Source organism: Paralichthys olivaceus, chromosome 20 (assembly GCF_024713975.1).
Source record: "Paralichthys olivaceus isolate ysfri-2021 chromosome 20, ASM2471397v2, whole genome shotgun sequence".
Classification (NCBI taxonomy): domain Eukaryota; kingdom Metazoa; phylum Chordata; class Actinopteri; order Pleuronectiformes; family Paralichthyidae; genus Paralichthys; species Paralichthys olivaceus.
Window position 1 is genome coordinate 9,006,097 of NC_091112.1, and position 16,591 is coordinate 9,022,687.

A 16,591-nucleotide genomic window follows, 5' to 3' on the forward strand; every position below is an offset into this window, starting at 1 on the left:
AATAATACTGTACCGACCCAGGCAAAGTTTTGGTTTGGGGCAAGGACATTGTGACACAACAGGGAGGTGACATGCTTCTCAAGTGTAACCTATTAAAAAACTAATGCTGCCCCACAGAAGTACCCCCTCTCTGTGTTATTTGTAATTATACCCATCAATTTTGAAGCTCCACTGACCTGTCTGTTGTGAATTATTGATATCTGGCATGCTGACAGGCTTTATTAATTTAGATGGAGATGCACTAATTAAGAGCACGGCATGATGGTGTCATAATTGTAGCCATTTTTAATTTGAGTGTCGCTCATCAATTTTATTGCAGTTTAGCAGAGTGGGTGCGGCATGATAGGGGGGGGGGGCAAAGGTATGGTGGAGGTGTGTATGTGTTTGAATGTGTGTCTGTGAGCTGGCCATCATTTATCATATATACCACTCCAACTTGCCTTTTCAGATTGTCAGTGCCGCCTGCTTTTAAGACCAGATGTTAAAATGACTTCCTTTCTTTATTCTTGACATTTGGCATGAGAACATTAATTATTCTTTGACAGGCGCATCCAACAACACAACATATCTGTTGCTTTAATATGTAGATTTCTGGAATGTTTGTTTAACCAATTGATATGCAAGAGATTTGTTGGGGGGATGAAATAAAGAACAAGTTTTATGTGCTTGCCTTAGTCTCATGCAGACCCACTTTTTAAAAGGGAACATTGTGATTCTTCCCACCGGACCGCCAGATGAGATACTATCTTTTGGACTTGGAATTAAATGTGGAAAAATGCAGTGAAGAACAGTGACTGCCAAACAGTATGGCTTTTTTACTGTTCTGTTCATCTGTTTATTACGGTTACTTTACAACACTACAGTTTGACTCTCATGCAACTGTAGGGATGTTGGCACACATGCAGAATGGATTAATCTGTCAGCTGTGCCTTATTATTCACCAGTGGCATCTCCCTCTACAACCCTCTGAGTAATATCAGCTCAGGACACAGGTGTCTCTCCTTTCCTAACAAATGTTGAGATTAATCTCACATCTTCCTACGCGTCCTTTAAGTCCCCCAAGCTATGTTTTGACCACCACAATCTGTCGATACCATCAATAGTGTCTGTTCCAGTGCAGTCGCAAGCAAGTCATTTACGATGATAAGACACCCATTACCTACTAATTAGCAGTTTGGAAGGACAAGACATAACACCACCCTGACAGATAACTGACCTTGAATCCCCATAGTGCCTTTCACTGTGGTTAAAAGAACACATTTTGAAAGTAAACCAAGAAAACAACAATTGGGATCCTATTCAGGCTGCAAAATGGTTTCAGGCTCTCTATTAAAGTGTATCCCTGTTCATTTACACAGTCAGAACTTCCAGAAATTAAAGTGTGGCAATAAATTTGTAGACAAGAATGTGCCTTCATATGATTTAAACTGATAGACCACACTCCTGTCCTACACTCCTGTTAATTCACAGATGTAGTATGGATCCACCTTCTGGACTAACAGATGTAAAGAAGATATTAACACCATGGGAGAAGCTGTAATTTGCTCAGTGTGGTGGCATGTAATTTCACCTCTATGTTAGCAACAAGATCTTTTACAGAAGCAAATGTACAAACATTATGTTGAATTTCAGCACAGGTTTAACTGATTTATGGCCGAATCTATATCTTTTAATCAACTTCTGTCAATCATCATCTATGTTAATGATAAAGCCTTTGGATGTGCAACATCTTGGCAGTTGGCATCCTCTGAATTCTGCTCAACAGCGTTGGCTCTAGTACAGAGTTAAATAAGCCAGACAGGTCAAAACTATCCCACAGATATCTTCTTCAACAAAGAGAGAGACCTTATGTTGTGAGGAGGGAGTGATAAAGTTAATTGAAAGTCAGCCATTTGTTAGTCCGACATCTGAGGGCCATCTGCTGGGGCCGATCTATGCAAATTGTTCCAGAGTAGGACAACAGTAGAATATCCTTTTACTTCATAATCCATTAATGGGCCTCCTTGTGTTAGATCCAATTAGATTGTATACCTGAAATTGGCAGCAGATCAGAACTGTTAATAAGGCACACTAGGTGCTTCCAAAGGAAAATTCAGAAGGTAAACCGCCATCTGTTGCAAGTACAGCTCACACACTTGTCCTCATGTACACACAGTAGAGCCTAACTAACCTTAGATAAACAATATGCATGTCTTCTGAAATCTTACAAATATGGATGAAATCTTGAGGGTAGCGTAGCCAATAGTTCAAGGACACAGGATGGAATTTCTACAACCCCGGAAATGTTTGAGGAGAGATTTTGTGAGTTGGTAAGAACAATCTATATGATGTTACTTTGCCGGCACTCAGGGACAATCAGCCTTCTTTTACCTCTTTTTTAAGAAGTACATCAAAACAACCTCCTCTCCCATTGCCATGATTGTTTTTGTCAGAATCTCTCCAGTCTGGGTTTCCCCCTAGTGGATGTATTGCTTAACAACCATTCAAATGTAAAGGATGCAAAGTATGTGGGGCAGTTTGAAATGGACGTATCCCTTTTCGTATATAAAGGCAGCGTAAATGAGCATCTGGCAAATTCTTAATCCTCTCTTTTTTGTATTTGCCAGTTTCCTGCAACAAGTTTGCATTTATTCTCCATTATTGTTACCTTGATACCTTTGACTTTCAGAAATTAACATTTAAAAGCCTTGGAATGTAAAACATCCTCCTTTTGTGCTGCAAAAATCTTCAAACTTTAAATGTTGGGCCCCAGCTGCTTCACACACGTACCAGATCATAATTGGTCCTTGCCACACATCTACCCAACCTTTCAAATACAATAAAGCCTCAGATGTTCTATCTTTTCTCTGTAGGGGTTCTCTGTTATGTGCTCTCTCTCTGACTTTTACCAACACTCACTTTCTCTTTGTCTCTCGCTCTCTCTCTGCTGTTCTTTGTTCTTCAGAGACATTTGTCATTAGCTTCACTAGCTTCACCTGGCAGGCAGTGGTATTGTTAGATCTCACACACACACACACACACACACACACACACACACACACACACACACACACACACTCTCAACCCCCTAAAGGTAAAGGTTAGTTTCTCACTACTCTCCCTCTCTTCAGGTGGTCTCTTGTCATTGCTCAGAACCGCTTGTGAGGGACTAAATGGTCATCAGTGGCACTTCTAGCTTCAGGGTTAATATAGTGAGTGGGTGTATTTGAGTGTTCACATCCAGAATGTCGTTAGAATTCAGAAGACAGCTGGTGCAGTTGCCCCCTCAACCCCCAAAGGGAGATGTTGTTCAGACCATCTTCTGTTTTCCTCAACATACACACACCACCCCCACCGCCATAAAGCTCTTGATATGAACAAGGCAGCAGTTTGGCCCAAAACTCCAGTCTCATCACCTCCCTCCCTTCCTCTCTCCCGTCCCTCCCTGTAAACAATGGGATCCAATGGCTTTGGTCACGTGACCCACCAGCATCTGCAGACGAGGTTGTTATTGTTTTGATTTGGGTTCCACATGCTGAACTTGACTCCCGTGTGTGTGTGTGCAATCGTTTTAGGCATTTGTGTCGGGTGGGACTCCGATGTTCTGCCAAACTATAGGGCCGCCTGCAGAACTTGTGTGTGTTTGTTCGCATGTGTGCCTGAATGTGTATTTGTATGTGTGTGTGAATTGTGGTAGCTTTGGCAGCATTACCTCACTGTGAGCTGGAAATGGATGTGTTTACCAGGGGCTTCGCTCTCTCCCTCCCTCTCTCTCTCTCTCCTAAAGATCCCTCTTATTTTCTTCTCTTGCAAGGGTTTGAGGCTCACAGCCTTGATGGAGGGAAACATAACAGCTCATTAGACACACAACCACATGCACAAACAGACACACACACGCGTGCACAAAGCACTTTCTGGAGTTTAGGTCTGCAAACATTAAATGCACGCACGCACACACACACACACACACACACACACAAACCATGTTACACAGCGATACTCCTCAATATAGCATGCATAATTCATGACCTCTCTTTAACGTCTGTGTAAACACGGGTGCTTCCCTCAGCTCCTCTGTAGTGGGTCTTTGTGAGCGAGTTGAGTAAAATACTCCTTTACTCAACTCTAACCAACCACACACACTTTCGTTCAGGAAGAACTTCTCTAAGGAACTAATGTTTGAATCCTCTACTTACTTGTGCCGTGTTGCATGTTAGACACAGTGTTATGTTGGATTAGTAGTAAACTGTGCCTTGCTGTCACAAGAGAACAATTCTCACTGTACGTTACCAAAACGAAGAACTTACTTTAAAAAAAACCCTCCTCTTTCTCCCTCTCCCTCTTTCTCGCTTTCACCCTTTTGTCTCAGTTTCTCCCTTGTACAGTGCACTTTCCCCTCTAACTGTCCATTTCTCACACTTTCTTTTTTATTCCCTCTGTCTCTCTTTCATCGCACCCCTTTACCAGATGGCTGGTTGAGCTTTTCCATTGTTGCTCCTCTGTCTCCCTCTCTCTCCTCCTCCTGCTTTCACCTCTCCCGACTTGCTCAATTCTATCTCCTCTTCTCCATCTCTGTTTTCCCGCTCATATCCCCCTCCGTTCCCCCATGATTCTCTTACCCTCCCACACTGTAGCCCTCCCTCTCTTCCTTTGTCTCCTCTTTCCACTGGCTGCCCTGTGCGTGTGCGAGTATGTTTTTCCTCTGACTGACAGAGAGAGCTGTTAGCCTGAGCTGTGTGCTGTCGTTGTAGAAAAGCCATGGTGGCTAAGTTACTCCAGCATGTGAAATCTATAGCAACAACCACAGTGATGCAAAGTTGTTTTTCAGAGTGTTCTCTGACTAACAACTTTGTCCTAATTTGGCACCGAGGCTTTTACAAAATTGGAAATCTGCCTCTCCACTCCACAAATTTCACTACTGTCTAATTGCTTCCAGTTGGCTGTTTGCACATGGGAAATGTTATTTATATAGAAAATCGCTGTAATTAATAATGTACACATGTGGAAAACTGAACATCCATACGGATTCTTTACCCGCAAAACCACCCACACATGCACATATCTAATTATGTATGCAAATGTGCCAATCATTTGCAGTTAACCCCCACAGGAAGGGTTAATGATTAATGATTGGTGCACAGTCACAGTCCCTGATTATGATATCACAGGCTGATGGACAGCAAAGAGCCATCCTCGACTCAGTTGAGTTTATTTGTTTTTTATAGTCACCGTTTGCTGTGTTTTTGTTTACCCTGTGATTGCAGGCAGTAAACGAAAAACACGCAGCATTGACCCTAACGCAGAGTGACAATTGGCACGTAGGAGGCTGAAACTGTCCCATCAATTGTTTGCCTCATTTGTGGCTGCTACGTGGTGACATGCACGACATACTGACACATACACACAGGTGGTTAGAGTACAACTCAGGGGTCCAGACTTGTTTATGTAGCTTGAGGGTTTGACTTTGTGTAGTTTCTTGTTTAGTTGCCGTGTTCATTAATTGGAGACACATTTTGAAAATGCTTTTGTGGGTTTAGAATCACTCTGCACGCCAAGGTGCATGCTTTACTGTTGCACATGCTGATGTCCTTCATGAAAAAGAATAATCAATATTGCAACTATAATATGATGCATTTTTATTTGTTTGAGGGGCCTATTGATTCACACGATACCTGCTGTGTCTGTCAGCATCCTGTGCCTCTATCAGTTATTTTGTGATGTGTATTTAATACTTCTAAAAACATGTTTTTGTATATATTTATGTACCATTATTGTGTATGAGATGGTAATTTTTTTTATCTTTCTTTATCAGCCCAACGCTTTTAGAAAAAAAGGGGGTTATTTCCACTGCAGGCTCATTTTTAGAATTACAGTTTTGCATGGCCCACCTACAATTAACAGCCAGAGTGAAATGCTTGACTTGGTTTCACTACCACATGCTGAAGTTGAAAAAATTTATGTTTTAAAAAACAAAAACACGAAAAGCAGCAGGGGCTTTGTTTCTCTTTGCCCTTAGTTTCACATTTGATGCTCTACCTCCTGCTTGGCAGCATATAGGCAGCCAAATCTGTACAAGGCATGATATTGTTAGAGGCCTGACCAACAAAAGCTTGGACAGTTAAAGACTTTGCAGGATAATATTAATAGTGACTTTATTTCTTATGCTTGATTAATTAAAATGTCTTTTTTTTTTTATTAAATTTGTAAATACACCAACAACTGCCTGTTTCAATCGATGACACTAGAGTGAATTTTTAGTAGGGCAGTTGTAAAGCCAATTCACAAGTATTTATTACAGTGGTTTTTTGTGTTGTAACACGAAGGGATAATAAGAAAGCTTGGTTTACTTTTAAAGTTCATATTAATGTAGAGATACGAGCATTTGCCTCATATGGCTGCATCTATGTGGGATAAGGGAGCAGAGGATTCTTTGTGTGGACTTGTTGACATGGTTGAGAGGGAAGGGGCGGGCTCTCTGTGTGCTCATTTTTTTTATCATGGCTGTCTCGTCTACGCTTGGTGTCACATCCTCATACCACACAGCAGTAAATTAATCAGAAATGATTCTCGCCTGATGGAGATTCCACCCCCCCCAAAACGAACCCTTCCCCTCTCTGTCTGTCTTTATTGTTTTTTTCCTCTCTCTCAAACACCATTTCCATTACCAAAGACTCGACAGAAAGGTCATCCACACACATTTGTGACTTATCGTATTGATTATCTGACGATTAATGAGGGATTCTTTCTGTCCTTTACCAACAACTGTTCAGTTGACAATGGGCACGACACTCTTTGCTGCTCCTGGAGACAGATACAGTTGCAACAACTTCTAAAGACTCTTACTGTGTGTGAATATTTCAAGAATGGCAAAAAAAACCATGTCAGGTAACTTTTTCTGGGTAAGTAAAGGTTAACAAGGCACAACTAGGTGAGGAAACGGAGGAGCGAGCAAGGAAGACTCCAAAGGGGAGAGAATAAAGGGGGAGGGGTGTGAGTAAAAGGCCTTTAGGTAAATGTTGAAGTGGCGGACAGATCCTTTGTCCTGCCTGGAGGCTGTGTGAGGCGATTGGACCAGCTGATAGGCCTTTTATTATGCTCTCCATCAGCTCAATCTCCAGGGCATTTATGAGCACCTACAGCAAACACGCACACACACTCACATGCACGCTGACACACACAGCCACCCCCTCTTTGGAGGTGTAATTGGGAAAGAGGCCCCCCTCCTCCAGTGTGTGTGTATCGCTCTCCTGGGAGCTGAGGGGCTGGAGGTGTGTATGGGAGTGTGTGTCTGTCGGTGTCCGTGTGCCGTCGTCTACTGTGGTTACAGCCAAGGTGTTTATAATCAAGCTCAGCGGTAATAAAAGGGTGCTTGTGTGTGTGTTTATGTCTGTGTGGTTTACTGCACTTATTGGCAGGTTGTGTATGTGTCTAGAGGGCAGGTTGGGAGAAAGGATCATTTGGGGGGTATCTAGTGCTGCTCTTACAACCTCCATTATCACAACTGCACTTGCCACTAAACAGTGTGACGAAAAAACACACACACTTGATGAGGTGAAAGGTAACTGGAGGAGCAGGCTCCCCCCCGACCCTTGAAGGATGAACAGATAGAGAGAAGACCTTTGATTAGGGTCAGTCACACCAACTCAGACCTGGTGACTTTTTTTGGCTGAAAGATGAGAACTTGAACTGTGATAAGAACCGCCTGATATTTGGGTAGTATGTTTTCGGGCTCTAGTTTGGCCCATGCTGCAGCCAGTCATCAATCAAGATGCTTTAGCTTCACTGTCTGTGAGCTGTCATGTTGTCCATCTTTATAGTTTCATGAAAATGGTAAAATTATAATGAAAAGGTGTGTTTTTAAATGACAAATATTACAAAGAATACATCAAGATGTTTTTTTTGGATTGTTTAATATCTATGAAGCAAATTACAAATTCAAGTATACTTCTTCTCTCGTCTCGTTCTTTTGTCACTGAGGTCAATAAGCACTCAGACTCAGAACTATGAAGCAGGAATGAGATCCTGTTTTGGGCCTGTTATGATACAACACAAACAATATTACTACACCATGTCGGAATAAGAGCAGAACAATGAGAGAGAAAAGCATCGTCTTTCCCAGCTAAACACTTACAGGCTTTTCATTTACTCCAATTACTGACACAGAGCACAGATATTCATTCCTCATGCTTCTTCCTTTTGTTTACTCCAACACAGCATCACATAGATGGACAGTGCTGATCCAACCTGAGAGAGAAAAGGAGGTAGGGGATAAGGAGAGAGACAGGTCAAAGAGATGAGGGGTGAAGGGATGTGGGGAAGAAGAGAGATGAAGAAATGAAAGGATGAGTGGGGGAGAGAGAAGATTTACCAGCTAGCCGCTCTAAAGGTCGTCATGACTCTCATGGTTGCTGCCTTTGTTCACATCAGTGGGCGACCCCCTCACTACACAAACTCTCTCTCTCTCTCTCTCTCTCTCTCTCTCTCCCCCCCTTTCTCTCTCTCTCTCTCTCTCTCTCCCTTTCTCTCTCTCTCTCTTTCTCCCTTTCTCTCTCACACACACACACACACAAACATTCATAACTCCTCTGCCGTATATGCTGGCATGCGTCCAGACATCCATGCACACAGGTACTTGCAAGCAGAAACGTAAACATCTCACAGAAAGTGACACATTTAAACACACACACACACACACACACAGAGGAAGTTACGCACACTTACATAAAGCCAAATGAGTAGCTTAGAGCAGCGAGATCCTGTGTATTCCCTCTGCTCATTAGGACATACAGCAACATCAATTCAGGAAAAACCTGTGTGTGTGTGTGTGTGTGTGTGTGTGTCAAGCAGGGTTATCCCTGCTTCCGCCTCCTACCCTTTCTTCTTCGATCACCATCATCATCAAGCTTTGCATTTTAAATGTGTCTCCATCATTACATCTGTCAACATTTTTAGAATATAAAAACATATTTTTGGAGTACCTCAGGGTTTTGACTCTTTATCTTATTTTTGTAACATTGTTGACTGGGCAGTTTTGTTTTTCCTAGATTTTTTATTTTTATTTCTGTGATTTTTTTTGGTTTTATTATGATAAAGTTGAGAGACTTAAAGGGGGTGATTGTGTTTAAATTGTCAACATGTTTTAATCCTTGGTATCAGGAGTTGGGTTTGTTGTCTTTTCATCTTGTGCGGATGCTGGCAGATCATGGAGACAGGAGATGATGTGGAATACTATAGAAGATGGTTGGTAATCAAGATCATATTGTGTGCTGTTTACTGACCTCAGTTTGCATGATTTTACATGAGTGCTAAAGTTCAAATACAAAAAAGTGTTAATTAAGTTCAGGGGGAATTGAGGCTGAGATGCATCGATGACGCTGTCACATGGGATTAGTTCAGTGCATCAACACCAACACAATAGGTAAATACAAAAACAGTGGAATAACAACAGGGCCTGTATCTTAACTGAAAACAGAGATCATGACTGTGAGCATTTAAATACATGTGTAACGCAGGACTGGGAGGGATGGAGAAATATATCAAAAACAATTTATTCTGACAGTTTAAAATTGAACATAATCAAATTGAAATTAAATTTATTAAACCCTCTTTCCCTCGTCTACCTCACTGCCTATCATGCCTCTGCATCAATCATGCTGCGAGATGTTTTTGTTTAGCAGCCCCTCAAGTCTGCTCTCCTCTCACTGTTCTCCACATCTGCTGAAGCAATATTTGATAAAGGGAACGTTAATGTAAGTGGTTGTGTGTTTCTGTGTGTCTCTGTGTCAGTCCCAGAGTCTGGTACGTAAGTTGGACCTCCAACCAATAGCACCAATCTAGGGCATAGTGTGTGTGTGTGTGTGTTTACCCCAAGCCAAAAGGGTAGCATAGCATATATGTAAGAACAGAAAACCTATAGCGCAAATGTAGGGCACGCTACTGAAGCATGTGCGGGTGTGTGTCAATCAAAAAGCACATAAAAAGGTAGTGCTAGCGGAAAGAGTTGATGATCATTTACCCTTAACTCTGTCCCCCAAGGGGTTCAGTCTGTCTTTGTGGATGTGAAATGAGAAGAAATCAGGACATATATACATCAATCTGACACACACACACACACACACACACACTCTGCCTATGGCACTTCTCCTGTATGAACACATAAACAAACGCTACCTGAAGACTGCAGTCGTATACACCTCAACATGCCTGCATCAAAGCCGTTTATGCTCAGTCTGGCTCGCTTTTGTCATGATATGTTTACCTTCAAGTTCAGAGGTCATCTATTCACACAAAATAGACACTCAGACACACATAGACAACACAGTAGTGCATTCCTATTTTTATGCACTTCCTTTTTATTAGAAAAGGGAAAGGTGGAAGGGAAACTGATAAGAAATATTGACGAATTTTATGGCACTTGGGTCATTGTTCACAAGATTGGAATCCATTTTAAACATTCTGCTGCTTAACCCACATCTTTGTCTCTAATGTGCTATCAGTATGTTCTTTTTCTCTGAAAAATAAATGCCCAGTAATGCTTGAAAAATCCAGAAGGCTGTTAAACAACACTTGCCTCTGTTCTGAAGGCATTTTCTGACTCCTCTAGGACTCAATGACTTTTAAAGTTTGTAAAAAATGTGCATCCTTTTTGTTGCATGTTCTTTTAAGCCCCACAGATTTCATGACAAAGGCCTCTCTCTCTCTAGCCCTGATAATGATGAAATATGTGATATTTTATTTAAAAACGGAGAGAGAGTGTGTGCATGTCATCAGTTCAGTGTCGACTTATTTATCCATTTACTGCGTCAAACATATCTCATGTGCTCCAAGTGCTTTAGAGGAAGAAGCACAAAGGAAAAGGAAAAAATTGGATGTGGAGATAAAAACATGCTCTGTTAATTGGCAAATATCACAGTGCACCCACTGCACAGCTGTAACTGTCTGCTACGCACACACACACACACACACACACACAAACACACACACACACACACAAAGAATCTAGAGCTTAATACAGCAACCTTTTAAACATGAGTTAGTGACAGTACGTGCACAGTTTGGTAGTTCCCCCTTTTTTAAACAATACACACACACACACAAACACACACACACACACACACACACACACACACACACACACAGAGCAAAACAGGGTGTGGTGCACATTAACCAGGCATGGAGCCAAAGACCTTGTGTGCATGTGTGTTCGTGTGTGATTGTTTTTGTGTGTTTATGTTTGGACGACAGAGAGAGACAGCGAGTGCCATAACATGCTAATACCTAATCAGCTAATTAGCTGCAAGCAAATGCTGATGATTAGACACGGTGTGGCTCTCAGCGCTAATATTGTTAAGTCTTAATGACTTCATCATCTACTTTAATCTATACGTGACTAGCCTTATACATTCAATTAATCATTTTCTGTAGAGTGCATCAAAGTAGATTAAGTGTGGGATTTTAATGGCATTTAAAGACATATTGGTTAGCAGAGGTGGGTGGGGGTGGGGGTGAGGGGATCACAGTTAGATTAAACAGGAAAGACAAATCAGATGAGAAAAGGCCTCCAAACCCTGAGATAAATATAAAAACTTTGTAAAAAACTTTATAAAAACTACACTTTGCTCTGCCCCTTGAGAGTTGATTAAATGCCTTGTATTTTGTAATATCTGCAGAACCGTTTGTGTTCCCTTGGTGTGATTGATATTAACTGTACAAAGTAATTCTGTTAACATAGACCGGTCTAGTCCCTTAGATCGTGAACGCTTTTGAAGTCAGCAAGCACTCATAATAACGTCCTCATTGCCTTCTCTTTGCTAATGAAAGGGAGCTTAGACACAGGCTCTGCTGCCTTTATTCCTAAAGCAGAAAAGAGAAAGTGAGCGTCTGCAGAATGTGAAACCATCAGGCAGCTGGGACATCAAGAGTGGAATATGATGCACAGGAGGAGAAAAGTCAGTTCACCTGTCCCTTGCTGCCAGACAAGTCAAGGTTTAAATGTGAGTAATTGGGACTGCAGACGACACACTGGTTGTAACGTTAAGGCAGAATATCTATCAGCGGCAGCGTGGTGGCAGTGGTGAATGTGGGGAAACTTTAGTTGGAAATGCAACTTGGCAGCAGTTTTCATCCCCCACAAACACACAGCTATAATAATAGTTGATTTCAGTCCAAGAGAAACTCATAAAAAAAACTGATAAAACCAAGATAAATGTAATCCAACAATCAGTGAAGAAGATTCAAAGGCAAAAAAGATCACCGGAGAAGTCATAACATAGCAGAGTTCAGCTTAACAGAAGGAGAAGAGAACATAAATCCTTTAAGGTTGAAAGCTGGGTCATGCTGGGGTCATGCTGGGGCCACGTTTGGGTCATGGCTGAGGGCAGTAGCTGCTTTGTTGTGACATCCCAAAGTTACAAAAGTCCTGACAGCTGGTCTCAACAGAGTTTCTGAAAAATGGCTGTGTGCAATAAGTGCTTTGATACTCTCCCACTGTTTATATGGCACCTAAACCTGCTTTACAATCACAAATCTCCCTTTCCACGATACAGAATCTTTAAAAGATAAATTTCTCCCAGAAAAGAAAACATATTCTGATCCAGTTATGTCTGACAATTGCTTTTCATTATCATCATGTTTTTCCACTTTTAGAAACAAGACAGTTATTAAATTATTGTACAATCGATTCTCCACACAGGGGTTAACTTTGTTTTCTGGTAAGATAACGCTCCATCTTTCAGTTCCCTCAGGTGTCGTAATTTAAAACCTTTTCTTTCTAATGTTTCTGATGTGATTAATCGACAGTGAATCAACCTTAGATAAGGGTATCTTGACATTTCTGAGAAGAGAGGGAGAATTTTCAGCCGTGGAGGCTACAGTTCTTTGTAAAGCTTGAGTTATAGTGAATAAGATGTTGGTTTGGCTGCTTATGAGAGATGAAGCGGGGACTGTGTGAAGGGAAGGATGCCCGTGTATCCTATTTCAAGGAGCTGGCTGCCAGACCAGTGCATATGTTGTTGTGGCTAGGAAGATGGCCTGGTCCCTGGATTGTGTGTGTCTGTGTGTGTGTGTGTGTGTGTGTGGCTTCCAGAGCAGATGTGTGACTTAGAGACACCAACAGCGTTTGTGTGAACAGATCATGATATTAATACCAGTTCCATCTTAACTTTCACAGTTTATTTTTACTTGTGAAGTTGACAGACTCGTAGCTAACCAGACTTTCAAGTAAAATGAAAGTAGCCAAATGCTGAGAATTACATCAGCAAACAAGTAGTTTCCATTTCTCAAAGAACAAAAACCAAGAAATTGGTTACATGTTTTAAAAATTCTGATCAGGAATCTACTGCCCCACAGCAGCACTTCACACTAAATTCTAACATGCTCTTAAAGACAATGATAAGATGCTAATATTTAGCAGGTAATGTTTGCCATGTTTACCAACGCGTTAGTAGGCTAATATCTGCAAATGTGGGGCCCATGAGAAATAAAAAAAACGTCCATCTGAGGAAAATGGGATTGTAATTAATTTTCTAAGTACTTGGTCATAAGCCAAAGTTTTGTATAAACACAAATCCTTTTGAAGCTAAAGGGAAGGTCTGGTGGATCAAAGTCTTCAGAGAGCATCATCTGGGATCTATAAACATCTGTAAAAATGTTTGTGCCTTTTCACCGTGTCCAATCCAAATCACAACGTAGACTGTGTGAGTGGATGGTTGTTGATACATATTCGTTGACATTTGCTCTGTGCCTGACGGAAGTTGCTGTACTGACATGAAGCTGTTAGATAAATTCACTGCAACTGTATCTTGGTGTCAGTTTTAAAACATTTGCACCAGATGAAGAGATGATCTTGACTCTAAAGTTATTTAAAACAGCAGGCGACACCAAAGCAGGATTATGTATTTTGAACGTCCCCTCCTTGTGCTGTAAAACTCCTACTGCAATCCATAAAAAACGGATCTTTCCCATAAACCATGTGATTGGCTTTTACAATAAGCCAAGCCTGCAGCTGTTGGCAGCACCTGTCCAAACCTCACATCTACCCTTCATGTGTGTCATAGTTGTAGCTCCGCACTTCACATGTACACATCTCATATGTATATCAGCTCTCTGCACAGGAAATTGAATTGGGCAACACAATACTCTAACATGCTCCTTTGTATTTGTTAGGTTTTATATAAATGCTGTTTTTGAGGACGTGTGTTTTCCAACAAAGGACTGTTATCTGTAATGTCTCCAGAGTCCGAGGGATGCACACGAGCATGTCAAACTAAATTTCTGTGTGTGTTTGTGTGTGTGTGTGTGTCCTTTCATGCACATCTGCCAATCAAAATCTGTGCCCTTCATGCATGTTAGCCCCATGTCATATGCAGATTTCTTTTGTGGTTTTGAAGTCATCTGAATGTGTGTGCGTAAGTGTGTGAGTGTGTGTGAGAGAGAGAGGAGGAGATAGATCAGATATGGCTGAAGAGGAGCTTTCTGTTTTATAGGAGCTTATTGAGGAGGAAATGGGCATCATAGTCCAGTGGCTGTAATAAACGAGAAGACCTCGCTGCACCGCCCGGCATCAAAGAGACAGGCCAACCCAGACACATACACAGACACACACAACTTCTTGCCGTCTTTCTTACCCACTTTACTTTGCTCACAGTGTGATCTGCAGCAACAAACATCGAAGAAGCACAGAGTGTGGGAGGGAAGAGAGAGGCAGGGAGAGGGAGAGAGAGGCAAAGAGAGTTCAGTGAGTGAGTCCAGCAGGGGTGAAGGGAGGAAGAGGAGAGAGAGGACAGAGGAGTGTGGGAGTGAGGGGTGTGTGTTTGGAAGCGCTGGCCTGAGTTTCAGGGAAATTCCTGCAAGCCTCCACACCGTCCAGCTGCCTTCAGTAGATGTGATTGATAGTTTTTTCTGTGACACACATGTAGAAACTATTTGTGACTGTTTGTGTGTGTGAAGACCGACCGTGGCCCATTTTGAGTTTGTTAAACAAACACCTGTAAATATAGTTTACAGGTGTTGAATAGTTGTTTGCACTGTGGCTACATGTGAAAAAACAACATGACCAGGGTTAGTTTAGTCGACTCAGAACAGAAGCGTCCCTCACTAGCTTTATGTGGACAGATGTTGTGTCTGCAGCCAAATGTATTCTATAGTGTTGTGATAAAATGTCAGACATTTCTACCATTTAAATTTTCTTACCTTAAAAGTAAAGGTTCCTTGTTTTTATTCCTGAACATCAAACTAAATCTAAAAGTAAGATGATGATAAAGAAAAGCCACGCCCCCACATCAGTTCCTATTTACCTGTCAAACAAAGGTGGCCACAGTAACATGAACCCCTGTTATTGTCACTCTCTCCCTGGCCAGTGTTTTGCTTGAAACTGGATGTTGCCTGTTCCCCACAATGATGGCTACTTGGCACACGCACGCACGCACACACACACACACACACACACACACACACACATGCAGAAACACACTCATTCTGCCGCCCCTCTTTCTTTTTCCCATGCAGGCCCTTTGTTTTGTTCAGTTCCCCTGAGATTCCTAAAATAATGAGTTGGCACATCTGTCCAGGGAAGTACAACAAGTTTCAGCACACACACACACACACACACACACACACACACACACACAAACACACAAACAGACACACACAGCCCGTTGGCAGATTGGCAAACAGCCATATCACCACCAAGCTCATCAAGGACCCCTGAACAGGGAGTTATTGTTTCACTTGAATCTCCAAACCCTCATGTGGTGAATTCCAAATCACTGCTTCTAATTTTAACTCCAATAGTTTGTAATTTTTTTATGTGCTCATGATTTTCTTCAGTGCTGAGGATCTACATGTCTTTTTTTCTTTGTTTTATCTTCTGGTAAAATCTGGTACCTGCTGTGTTGTTTGTTTTTTTACAAAATTATGTATAATATCATTTTAACGATAAGCTGCCCAACTCCAACTTGAGCAGAGGTCTAATCAGCCAGAATCTGTGAAAACCTACGCGGGTGTTCAGGGAATATAAATCCATCCATTCATCATTTCATCCATTCATCATCTATATCCCTTTAGTCTTTGAGGGTCATAAGGGGACTGGAGCCAATCCCAGCTGACATTGGGCGAGAGGCAGGGTACACCCTTGACAGGTCGCCAGTCCATCACAGGGCGGACATTTAGAGACAACCATTCACACTCACACCTAGAGGCAATTTGTAGTCTACTGTTAGCTGCATGTGGACTAACAAAAGAATTGTTAGTTGCAATCCTAATTATCTAATTTCTTGTATTTGTCTTTCTTTTTTTAATTAAAAACCTATTTCCCTAATTACCACTTACAGCATTTAAATATGCAACTGAGTCCATGTTTGAAAATGGTGTATGGCGATGCTACCTGACCAAGAATAAATATCAATAGGCATTAACAGCATCCACAGTAATATGTTTGTTTGAACCCTTGAGATAAGCTCATTTTCCATTTATGAAAAGCCACCAGCGAGATGAAATTATGTGGATCCATTTCATGCAATCTGCATTAGCAAACAAGCTCTTCACTTTCCCTCCGCTTCGCTGCTGATAAAGTTATACGTCCACGATAATGTTCCTTTTAAGAAGCCTCAGGGGT

General features: G+C 41.6%; 1 protein-coding gene across 2 annotated transcripts in view; it reads left to right on the top strand.

The window, feature by feature from the left end:
• The window catches only part of znf704 (zinc finger protein 704), a 43,371-nt gene that overhangs the window by 13,406 nt on the left and 13,374 nt on the right, over window positions 1-16,591 (top strand). The gene's annotated exons all lie outside the window — the stretch shown is intronic.